Here is an 8,802-nt window from a genome sequence, read left to right on the forward strand (position 1 = left end):
TTCATTCTATAGCAGCGTAATGACCATATTTCGATGACACGCGTCGGGACGAGCAACCGAGGCCTGCTAGCTCAGTTGGTTAGAGCGCCGTGCTAATAACGCGGAGGCCACAGGTTCGATCCCTGTGCAGGCCATAAGAACGCCATTCGTTGTCTTTTGTCGCGAGTAGGTTTTCATTCTATAGCAGCGTAATGACCATATTTCGATGACACGCGTCGGGACGAGCAACCGAGGCCTGCTAGCTCAGTTGGTTAGAGCGCCGTGCTAATAACGCGGAGGCCACAGGTTCGATCCCTGTGCAGGCCATAAGAACGCCATTCGTTGTCTTTTGTCGCGAGTAGGTTTTCATTCTATAGCAGCGTAATGACCATATTTCGATGACACGCGTCGGGACGAGCAACCGAGGCCTGCTAGCTCAGTTGGTTAGAGCGCCGTGCTAATAACGCGGAGGCCACAGGTTCGATCCCTGTGCAGGCCATAAGAACGCCATTCGTTGTCTTTTGTCGCGAGTAGGTTTTCATTCTATAGCAGCGTAATGACCATATTTCGATGACACGCGTCGGGACGAGCAACCGAGGCCTGCTAGCTTAGTTGGTTAGAGCGCCGTGCTAATAACGCGGAGGCCACTGGTTCGATCCCTGTGCAGGCCATAAGAACGCCATTCGTTGTCTTTTGTCGCGAGTAGGTTTTCATTCTATATCAGCGTAATAACCGTATTTTGATGACACGCGTAGGGACGAGCAACCGAGGCCTGCTATATCAGTGGAGTCTACATCCGGCTGTCGATGAGTGCGGACGCAGGTGTTCCGGGCTCTGCCGTAGTAGGCAGTATGGCTAAGCCTAGCCGGGTTGAAGAAGGAAAACGTGTTTTGAAAGACAACATGGAATACAGGATCATCATGCCAGCTGTGCCTACAGGTACCGTTTCACGCAATACGCTTTTTTTGCACGCGAAACCCGAAGGAAGACCGTACAACGTTAATCATTTTGGCCAAACGCTGCAAGGCTTAGTGAAAAGAGAAGACGTTGCTACATTCGGCGTATTTCAGTACAATCACGTGTGGGCAATCACGTTTCATAGCGTTGCTGAGAAGGAAAAACTGCTTGCTCGAAAAGAACTGACTGTAAAGGGACAACGATGTGTTATCATAGACCCTAACCGAAAAAAAATTGACGTGAAAATACATTGGCTTCCTGGTAACGTGCCAGACGAGGAAGTGCATAAAGCCTTCGAGACATATGGAATGGTTACCGATATGCGACGAGAGAAGTGGAAAGCTTCGTTTTTTGAAGGCGTTGATTCAACTACGCGGCAAGCAACTATCTGTCTAAAAGATGACTCTTCAGCTGATAACCTACCGCATCAAATGTACATCGCAGGGTGCCGGGTCCTCGTAGCTGTACCAGGAAGACCGCCAATGTGCTTGAGGTGTAAGCAAACCGGGCATATCAGAAAACAGTGCCACACTCCTTGGTGTAGGACGTGTCGTACATTTGGACACCAGGAGGAGGAATGTGTCAAAACATATGCGTCGCGGGCAAGGAAAGCGAACGAAGTTGGGGCAGAACTGTATATTCTGGAAGGTGAAGAAGTCAGCGAAACAAATAGAGCAGAAGATCAAAGCCGGGAGGAATGTGAAGTAGAAAAGGAGAGTCAAGTAGAACAACAGCTTGACAGAAACGAGGAAACAGAAAGGGATGAAGAAATGTATGAAGGGGATATAGCATTTAAAAGGAAAGGCGAAAATAAAGAATCGCCTGTAACAGACGCAACGAACACAGAGCGGGAGTGGAAGATGGTGAAAAGGAAAAAAGGAAATTCCACTGCTAACGACATGTTGAGGCCACTGCCAACACAAGTGGACGCATCGCAACTAGACGATATGGGCTTTCTAGCAACATAGTCAACATAGCGTAAAGTCTCTCAACGGCGCCGTAACAACACCATGGAGAGAGCCATAACTGTCGCAACACTAAACATAAGGGGACTGAACTCAAGGAAGAAACAATATCAGTTGAAACGTTATCTTGAAAATTTTCCTGAAATAGACGTACTTGCAGTGCAAGAAACGAAGATCAGCACACAGAAAGAAGCAGATTCTCTCGTATCTAGCTGCTTTATCAAGTCTTACGATGTTGTCGTAAGTCACGCCGAGGGATTATCAGCGGGTTGTCTGCTGATGCTGAGAAAGCTAGACTGTTTTGTACCAATATCACATGCAGTGGATGACAAAGGCCGAATTGCAATGCTAGATGTTCTGATTAACAACGAAATTTGGCGATTTATAAACGTTTATGTCCCCAATGAAACGCAAGAGAGAACAGCGTTCTTTTTAAGTCCAAGAAGCTACATGAGTGATGTATATAAAACGGTGCTATTGGGAGATTTCAACTGTACGCTAAACAAAAGAGACCGAAGTAACCAACAAATGGGCAACGACCGAAGTATTGAAGTACTTAAGGGGATACTCGAAGACTACGGGATGTTGGATGTAGCGGAAGAAATACCTCAAAGACGTGTCCTTTATACACATTTTCAAGGTACTGCACACGCTAGACTGGATAGAATTTACTGTGCAACTACAAGCTCACCAAGGTACATCCATGCAATATAAGGTACATCCAACGTATTTCAGTGATCACTGTCTGGTTATGGCATCGTTGGGCCAGGCTCCTACAGAAAAACGGGATCGTACTGGGTGGCAGCTGTGGAAATTTAACACGGCTTTGCTCGAAGATCAGGAATTTGACGACTTCGTAAAGAACGGGATCATCGAAATAATCACAGGAAAAGGTAGCTGGATAGTGCCGTGGGAAGAGTTTAAACTGAAATTGCGAGCCTTTGCAATACAGCGGAGCAACATTTTGGCCTTCCAAAGAAACCACCGTCAGAAAGAGCTTGAAAAGGCACTAGTGAACGTAATGCATATGGAATCAAGACAGCCAGGAAAATTTTCGGAAGACATGGCCAGGATAAAGCTAGAGATGAACCTGATAGCAGAGCACATATATGAAGGTGCAAAAATCAGATCAAGGACGCAATATTACTTGCCCGATGAAACGCCTAGTAAGAGGTACGTGCGCAAAGAAAAAGAGTATACGGCCAGGAAGCAAATCACCGAGATTGAAGAACAAGGAAGAATAATATACGAGCTTGCTTCGAAACATACTACAATAACCTGATAGGCCAATCAAGAGGCACAACAAACCCAGCAGTGAAGGAAAAATTAGAAAATATCTTATCGAGTCTGTCTAAAGAAGAACAGGATAACTTGGAAAAGCCGATAAGCCTTTCCGAGGTAAAAGAAGCAATACGGACACTAAAGAAAAAACCGAGCACCTGGACCGGATGGCATTGGGGCCGATCTCTACATAAAGTATGCAGATCACATCGCATGAATACTACTACAAGTGTTTCTTGAAGCTGAAGAAGAAGAGATGCTCTCACCATCCTTTAGAAGATCACATACAGTGCTAATACCAAAGAAAGTGCCGGATGGAACAGTGCCAAAAGTGACCGACTATAGACCAATAACACTCTGTGATGTGGACTACAATGTGTATTCAAAGGTGTTAGCAGCGAGATTACAGGGCTGTGTGGCAAATCTAATTGGAGATCATCAAACCTGCGCAATTAAAGGGAGAACAATACAAACAAACATCCACGTGCTACGGACTATATTTGACATTAGTCGATTGGAAGGACATCAGGTAGCTGTGCTGCAGGCGGACTTGAAAAAGGCTTTCGATAGGGTCTGTCATTCCTTTTTGTTTACAGTATTGAAAGCGATGAATTTCGGACCAATTTTTATACAACGCATCAGACTGTGTTACACAAGTGTAGCGACCAGACTCATTGTGAACAATCAGTGCAGCAAACCAGTGCAGCTACACTCTTCAGTTCGCCAAGGATGCCCCTTATCCCCGCTATTGTTTGACATTTATTTAGAACCCCTGTGCCGGAGTGTGATATTGAATGATTGTATAACAGGGTACAAACTATCTGATATTGAAGTGAAAGTCTTAGCATACGCTGATGATCTAGTATTCTTAGCGGAAGATAAGAGGAGCGTTAGTGCCGTGATGTATGAGATCGACGAATATTGTAAAGTGTCGGGGGCAGAGATAAATAAGGAAAAATCCGTAGGTATATGGTCTGGAATGTGGTGTACAATTCCAGCTGAATTCGAGGGTATAACATGGCAAAGTACACCGGCCACATACTTAGGCATTCCTCTAGACTGCAGCAAAAACACAAATAGTGTGTGGCGACAACTGGCAACAAAAGTAAAACGGCACGCAAATATTATCAAGGAGGCAAGAATGTCAATTTTTCACAGGGCGGTTGTGTGCAACACCTTTCTCGCCGCAAAACTGATATACATGCTACATGTACTGCAATGCTCACGAAAGAATATTCAGGTTTTCCATAGAATATTCGCTGTCTTTGTATGGAACTCGACGTTCGAATCTATGCGCAGAGAAAACTTGTTTCGTAGAGTTGAAGATGGCGGATTGAGTTTGTGCCACTTGTTTATTAAGCAACTAGTTATGAGACTTGGGTTCTTTAGAGAGAGCAAACATCCATTTCTAAGAATTGTAATTCAAAGTGTTGGTCATGAATTGTTACCGGAAGTCACGAATTTTGGTAGATATCTGAATGTGGCGACCAGTGCGTTTTATGCTGAGGTTGTTGCAAGCATGAAGTTTCTTTTGGGAAGGTTTTCGAAGGAGTATATATTCAAAGTGACAAAAAAACAGTTAGCGGCAGACCTCGTTGATGTGTTGTTCCCTGAGCCAATGTACCGACAAATACCAAAGGCATGGCCGGGCAGAAATATTCTAAAACGTGTTAAGAAGATGCCAATCAAACCGGAAATCAAAACTTTCTTTTTTAAATTACATACAAGAACCTTGCCGGTGAAGACGTGGTTGCAAGATAAGGGGTTTTTTGTTCCTTGGACAGTGAACTGTCGTTTCTGCAGGGCCCCAGAGACGATAGAGCACGTCTTTCTTTATTGCACGGAAGCCCAGTTCTTATGGAGTGACTTGAGTGACATGCTTAGGAAGGACCTCAATCTGAACCCGCATACCATGAGGTTTTTGCCATTAAGTGGAAAAAGAGGATTTAGATATGATGTCTTGTGTGTTATCGCACTTTTTTGTATATGGAAAGTCCGAATGAAAGACAGAAATGAGGAGCCGTTGCAGCCACCAATAGTGTTTTTAAGACAGGAATTAAGAGAGCTACGACAGGCAGCTGAGGCGAAGAAAAACGTACCCGACTGGCTAAGGGAATTTTGCAATAAACTTCACAGAAGACATGTGAGCCTATTTTAACTGCAGAAGTGGCATACTATTAATATCCAACCCCTTTTATTTTTGAATGTCGCTCCGGCGGAAGCGAGAGTGGGATTTTAGAATGTGACTTGTTGTGTATTGAACCATGATAATAAAGGTTAAAAAAAAAAGCCTGCTATATCAGTTGGTTGAAGCGCCGTGCTAATAACGCGGAGGCCACAGGTTCGATCCCTGTGCAGGCCATAAGAACGCCATTCGTTGACTTTTGTCGCGAGTAGGTTTTCATTCTATAGCAGCGTAGTGACCATATTTTGATGACACGCGTGGGGACGAGCAACCGAGGCCTGCTAGCTCAGTTGGTTAGAGCGCCGTGCTAATAACGCGGAGGCCACAGGTTCGATCCCTGTGCAGGCCATAAGAACGCCATTCGTTGTCTTTTGTCGTGAGTAGGTTTTCATTCTATAGCAGCGTAATGACCATATTTTGATGACACGCGTCGGGTCGACCAACCAGGCCTGCTAGGTGAGTTGGTTAGAGCGCCGTGCTAATAACGCGGAGGCCACAGGTTCGATCCCTGTGCAGGCCATAAGAACGCTATTCGTTGTCTTTTGTCGTGAGTAGGTTTTCATTCTATAGCAGCGTAATGACCATATTTTGATGACACGCGTCGGGTCGACCAACCAGGCCTGCTAGGTGAGTTGGTTAGAGCGCCGTGCTAATAACGCGGAGGCCACAGGTTCGATCCCTGTGCAGGCCATAAGAACGCCATTCGTTGACTTTTGTCGCGAGTAGGTTTTCATTCTATAGCAGCGTAGTGACCATATTTTGATGACACGCGTGGGGACGAGCAACCGAGGCCTGCTAGCTCAGTTGGTTAGAGCGCCGTGCTAATAACGCGGAGGCCACAGGTTCGATCCCTGTGCAGGCCATAAGAACGCCATTCGTTGTCTTTTGTCGTGAGTAGGTTTTCATTCTATAGCAGCGTAATGACCATATTTTGATGACACGCGTCGGGTCGACCAACCAGGCCTGCTAGGTGAGTTGGTTAGAGCGCCGTGCTAATAACGCGGAGGCCACAGGTTCGATCCCTGTGCAGGCCATAAGAACGCTATTCGTTGTCTTTTGTCGTGAGTAGGTTTTCATTCTATAGCAGCGTAATGACCATATTTTGATGACACGCGTCGGGTCGACCAACCAGGCCTGCTAGGTGAGTTGGTTAGAGCGCCGTGCTAATAACGCGGAGGCCACAGGTTCGATCCCTGTGCAGGCCATAAGAACGCTATTCGTTGTCTTTTGTCGTGAGTAGGTTTTCATTCTATAGCAGCGTAATGACCATATTTTGATGACACGCGTAGTGACAAGCAACCGAGGCCTGCTAGCTCAGTTGGTTAGAGCGCCGTGCTAATAACGCGGAGGCCACAGGTTCGATCCCTGTGCAGGCCATAAGAACGCCATTCGTTGTCTTTTGTCGCGAGTAGGTTTTCATTCTATAGCAGCGTAATGACCATATTTTGATGACACGCGTCGGGTCGACCAACCAGGCCTGCTAGGTGAGTTGGTTAGAGCGCCGTGCTAATAACGCGGAGGCCACAGGTTCGATCCCTGTGCAGGCCATAAGAACGCTATTCGTTGTCTTTTGTCGTGAGTAGGTTTTCATTCTATAGCAGCGTAATGACCATATTTTGATGACACGCGTCGGGTCGACCAACCAGGCCTGCTAGGTGAGTTGGTTAGAGCGCCGTGCTAATAACGCGGAGGCCACAGGTTCGATCCCTGTGCAGGCCATAAGAACGCTATTCGTTGTCTTTTGTCGTGAGTAGGTTTTCATTCTATAGCAGCGTAATGACCATATTTTGATGACACGCGTCGGGTCGACCAACCAGGCCTGCTAGGTGAGTTGGTTAGAGCGCCGTGCTAATAACGCGGAGGCCACAGGTTCGATCCCTGTGCAGGCCATAAGAACGCTATTCGTTGTCTTTTGTCGTGAGTAGGTTTTCATTCTATAGCAGCGTAATGACCATATTTTGATGACACGCGTCGGGTCGACCAACCAGGCCTGCTAGGTGAGTTGGTTAGAGCGCCGTGCTAATAACGCGGAGGCCACAGGTTCGATCCCTGTGCAGGCCATAAGAACGCTATTCGTTGTCTTTTGTCGTGAGTAGGTTTTCATTCTATAGCAGCGTAATGACCATATTTTGATGACACGCGTAGTGACAAGCAACCGAGGCCTGCTAGCTCAGTTGGTTAGAGCGCCGTGCTAATAACGCGGAGGCCACAGGTTCGATCCCTGTGCAGGCCATAGGAACGCCATTCGTTGTCTTTTGTCGCGAGTAGGTTTTCATTCTATAGCAAGGTAATGACCATATTTTGATGACACGCGTCGGGACGAGCAACCGAGGCCTGATAGCTCAGTTGGTTAGAGCGCCGTGCTAATAACGCGGAGGCCACAGGTTCGATCCCTGTGCAGGCCATAAGAACGCTATTCCTTGTCTTTTGTCCCGAGTAGGTTGTCATTCTATAGCAGCGTAATGACCATTTTTTTATTACAGGCGTAGGGACGAGCAACTGAGGCCTGCTAGCTCAGTTGGTTAGAGCGCCGTGCTAATAACGCGGAGGCCACAGGTTCGATCCCTGTGCAGGACATGAGAACGCTATTCGTTCTCTTTTGTCGCGAGTAGGTTGTCATTCTATAGCAGCGTAATGACCATATTTTGATGACACGCGTCGGGACGAGCAACCGAGGCCTGCTAGCTCAGTTGGTTAGAGCGCCGTGCTAATAACGCGGAGGCCAGAGGTTCGATCCCTGTGCAGGGCATACGAACGCCATTCGTTGTCTTTTGTCGGGAGTAGGTTTTCATTCTATAGCAGCGTAATGACCATATTTTGATGACACGCGTAGGGACGAGCAACCGAGGCCTGCTAGCTCAGTCAGTTCACTTCCGGCTTTCAAGCGATACGGACGTGAGCGATATGAGCTCCGGTGGAGCGGTTAACCCTAACACGGCTAAGCCTAGCCGGGATACCTCGAAAGATTCGCCAGTGATTTCGTCGAACGAGAACTACAGACTTCTACTGCCCACACTGCCAACCGGTAATGTTTCACTCAACACTGTTTTCCTTCATGCGGACCCAGCAGGGAGGCCTTATCGCGCAGACGATTTTGCTGAAGGAGTGTTTAGCGTGATTGATAAAGCAGACGTGTCCCAGTTTGGAGCTTATTTGTACAATCATGTTTGGGCCCTCACGCTGCATACTAGACTGCCTAAAGAAAAACTGGTTGCGAAGGGGCAAATTAGCGTGAAAAGCAACAAGTGTGTCGTCATTGACCCAAATCAAAAGGAGCTCTTGATATCTGTGCATTGGCTTCCTTTGCACATTTCGGATCAGGCTCTAACCAGCGTGCTTAATGCCTTCGGAAAGGTGGAAAACATAGAAAGGGAGAGGTGGAGGTCAACTAGCTTCGCAGGAGCGGAGACTACAACAAGGAAGGTGAGGATGGTT

At 46.9% G+C, this 8,802-nt stretch overlaps 11 non-coding genes across 11 annotated transcripts; all 11 read left to right on the plus strand.

Moving 5' to 3' along the window:
• The first annotated feature begins 60 nt into the window (after nucleotides 1-60).
• On the plus strand, nucleotides 61-134 carry Trnai-aau (transfer RNA isoleucine (anticodon AAU)). Its single transcript has one exon. It is a non-coding gene; the product is annotated as a tRNA-Ile (tRNA).
• Nucleotides 135-232: 98 nt separating this feature from the next.
• Nucleotides 233-306, plus strand: Trnai-aau (transfer RNA isoleucine (anticodon AAU)). Its single transcript has one exon. It is a non-coding gene; the product is annotated as a tRNA-Ile (tRNA).
• A 98-nt stretch (nucleotides 307-404) lies between these two features.
• Nucleotides 405-478, plus strand: Trnai-aau (transfer RNA isoleucine (anticodon AAU)). Its single transcript has one exon. It is a non-coding gene; the product is annotated as a tRNA-Ile (tRNA).
• Nucleotides 479-576: 98 nt separating this feature from the next.
• Nucleotides 577-650, plus strand: Trnai-aau (transfer RNA isoleucine (anticodon AAU)). Its single transcript has one exon. It is a non-coding gene; the product is annotated as a tRNA-Ile (tRNA).
• Nucleotides 651-5,642: 4,992 nt separating this feature from the next.
• Trnai-aau (transfer RNA isoleucine (anticodon AAU)) lies at nucleotides 5,643-5,716 on the plus strand. Its single transcript has one exon. It is a non-coding gene; the product is annotated as a tRNA-Ile (tRNA).
• A 440-nt stretch (nucleotides 5,717-6,156) lies between these two features.
• Trnai-aau (transfer RNA isoleucine (anticodon AAU)) lies at nucleotides 6,157-6,230 on the plus strand. Its single transcript has one exon. It is a non-coding gene; the product is annotated as a tRNA-Ile (tRNA).
• A 440-nt stretch (nucleotides 6,231-6,670) lies between these two features.
• Nucleotides 6,671-6,744, plus strand: Trnai-aau (transfer RNA isoleucine (anticodon AAU)). The gene has a single exon. It is a non-coding gene; the product is annotated as a tRNA-Ile (tRNA).
• Nucleotides 6,745-7,526: 782 nt separating this feature from the next.
• On the plus strand, nucleotides 7,527-7,600 carry Trnai-aau (transfer RNA isoleucine (anticodon AAU)). Its single transcript has one exon. It is a non-coding gene; the product is annotated as a tRNA-Ile (tRNA).
• A 98-nt stretch (nucleotides 7,601-7,698) lies between these two features.
• Trnai-aau (transfer RNA isoleucine (anticodon AAU)) lies at nucleotides 7,699-7,772 on the plus strand. The gene has a single exon. It is a non-coding gene; the product is annotated as a tRNA-Ile (tRNA).
• A 98-nt stretch (nucleotides 7,773-7,870) lies between these two features.
• Trnai-aau (transfer RNA isoleucine (anticodon AAU)) lies at nucleotides 7,871-7,944 on the plus strand. Its single transcript has one exon. It is a non-coding gene; the product is annotated as a tRNA-Ile (tRNA).
• Nucleotides 7,945-8,042: 98 nt separating this feature from the next.
• On the plus strand, nucleotides 8,043-8,116 carry Trnai-aau (transfer RNA isoleucine (anticodon AAU)). The gene has a single exon. It is a non-coding gene; the product is annotated as a tRNA-Ile (tRNA).
• Nucleotides 8,117-8,802: the final 686 nt, after the last annotated feature.

The sequence above is a fragment of the Ornithodoros turicata genome, chromosome 1, assembly GCF_037126465.1.
Source record: "Ornithodoros turicata isolate Travis chromosome 1, ASM3712646v1, whole genome shotgun sequence".
Classification (NCBI taxonomy): domain Eukaryota; kingdom Metazoa; phylum Arthropoda; class Arachnida; order Ixodida; family Argasidae; genus Ornithodoros; species Ornithodoros turicata.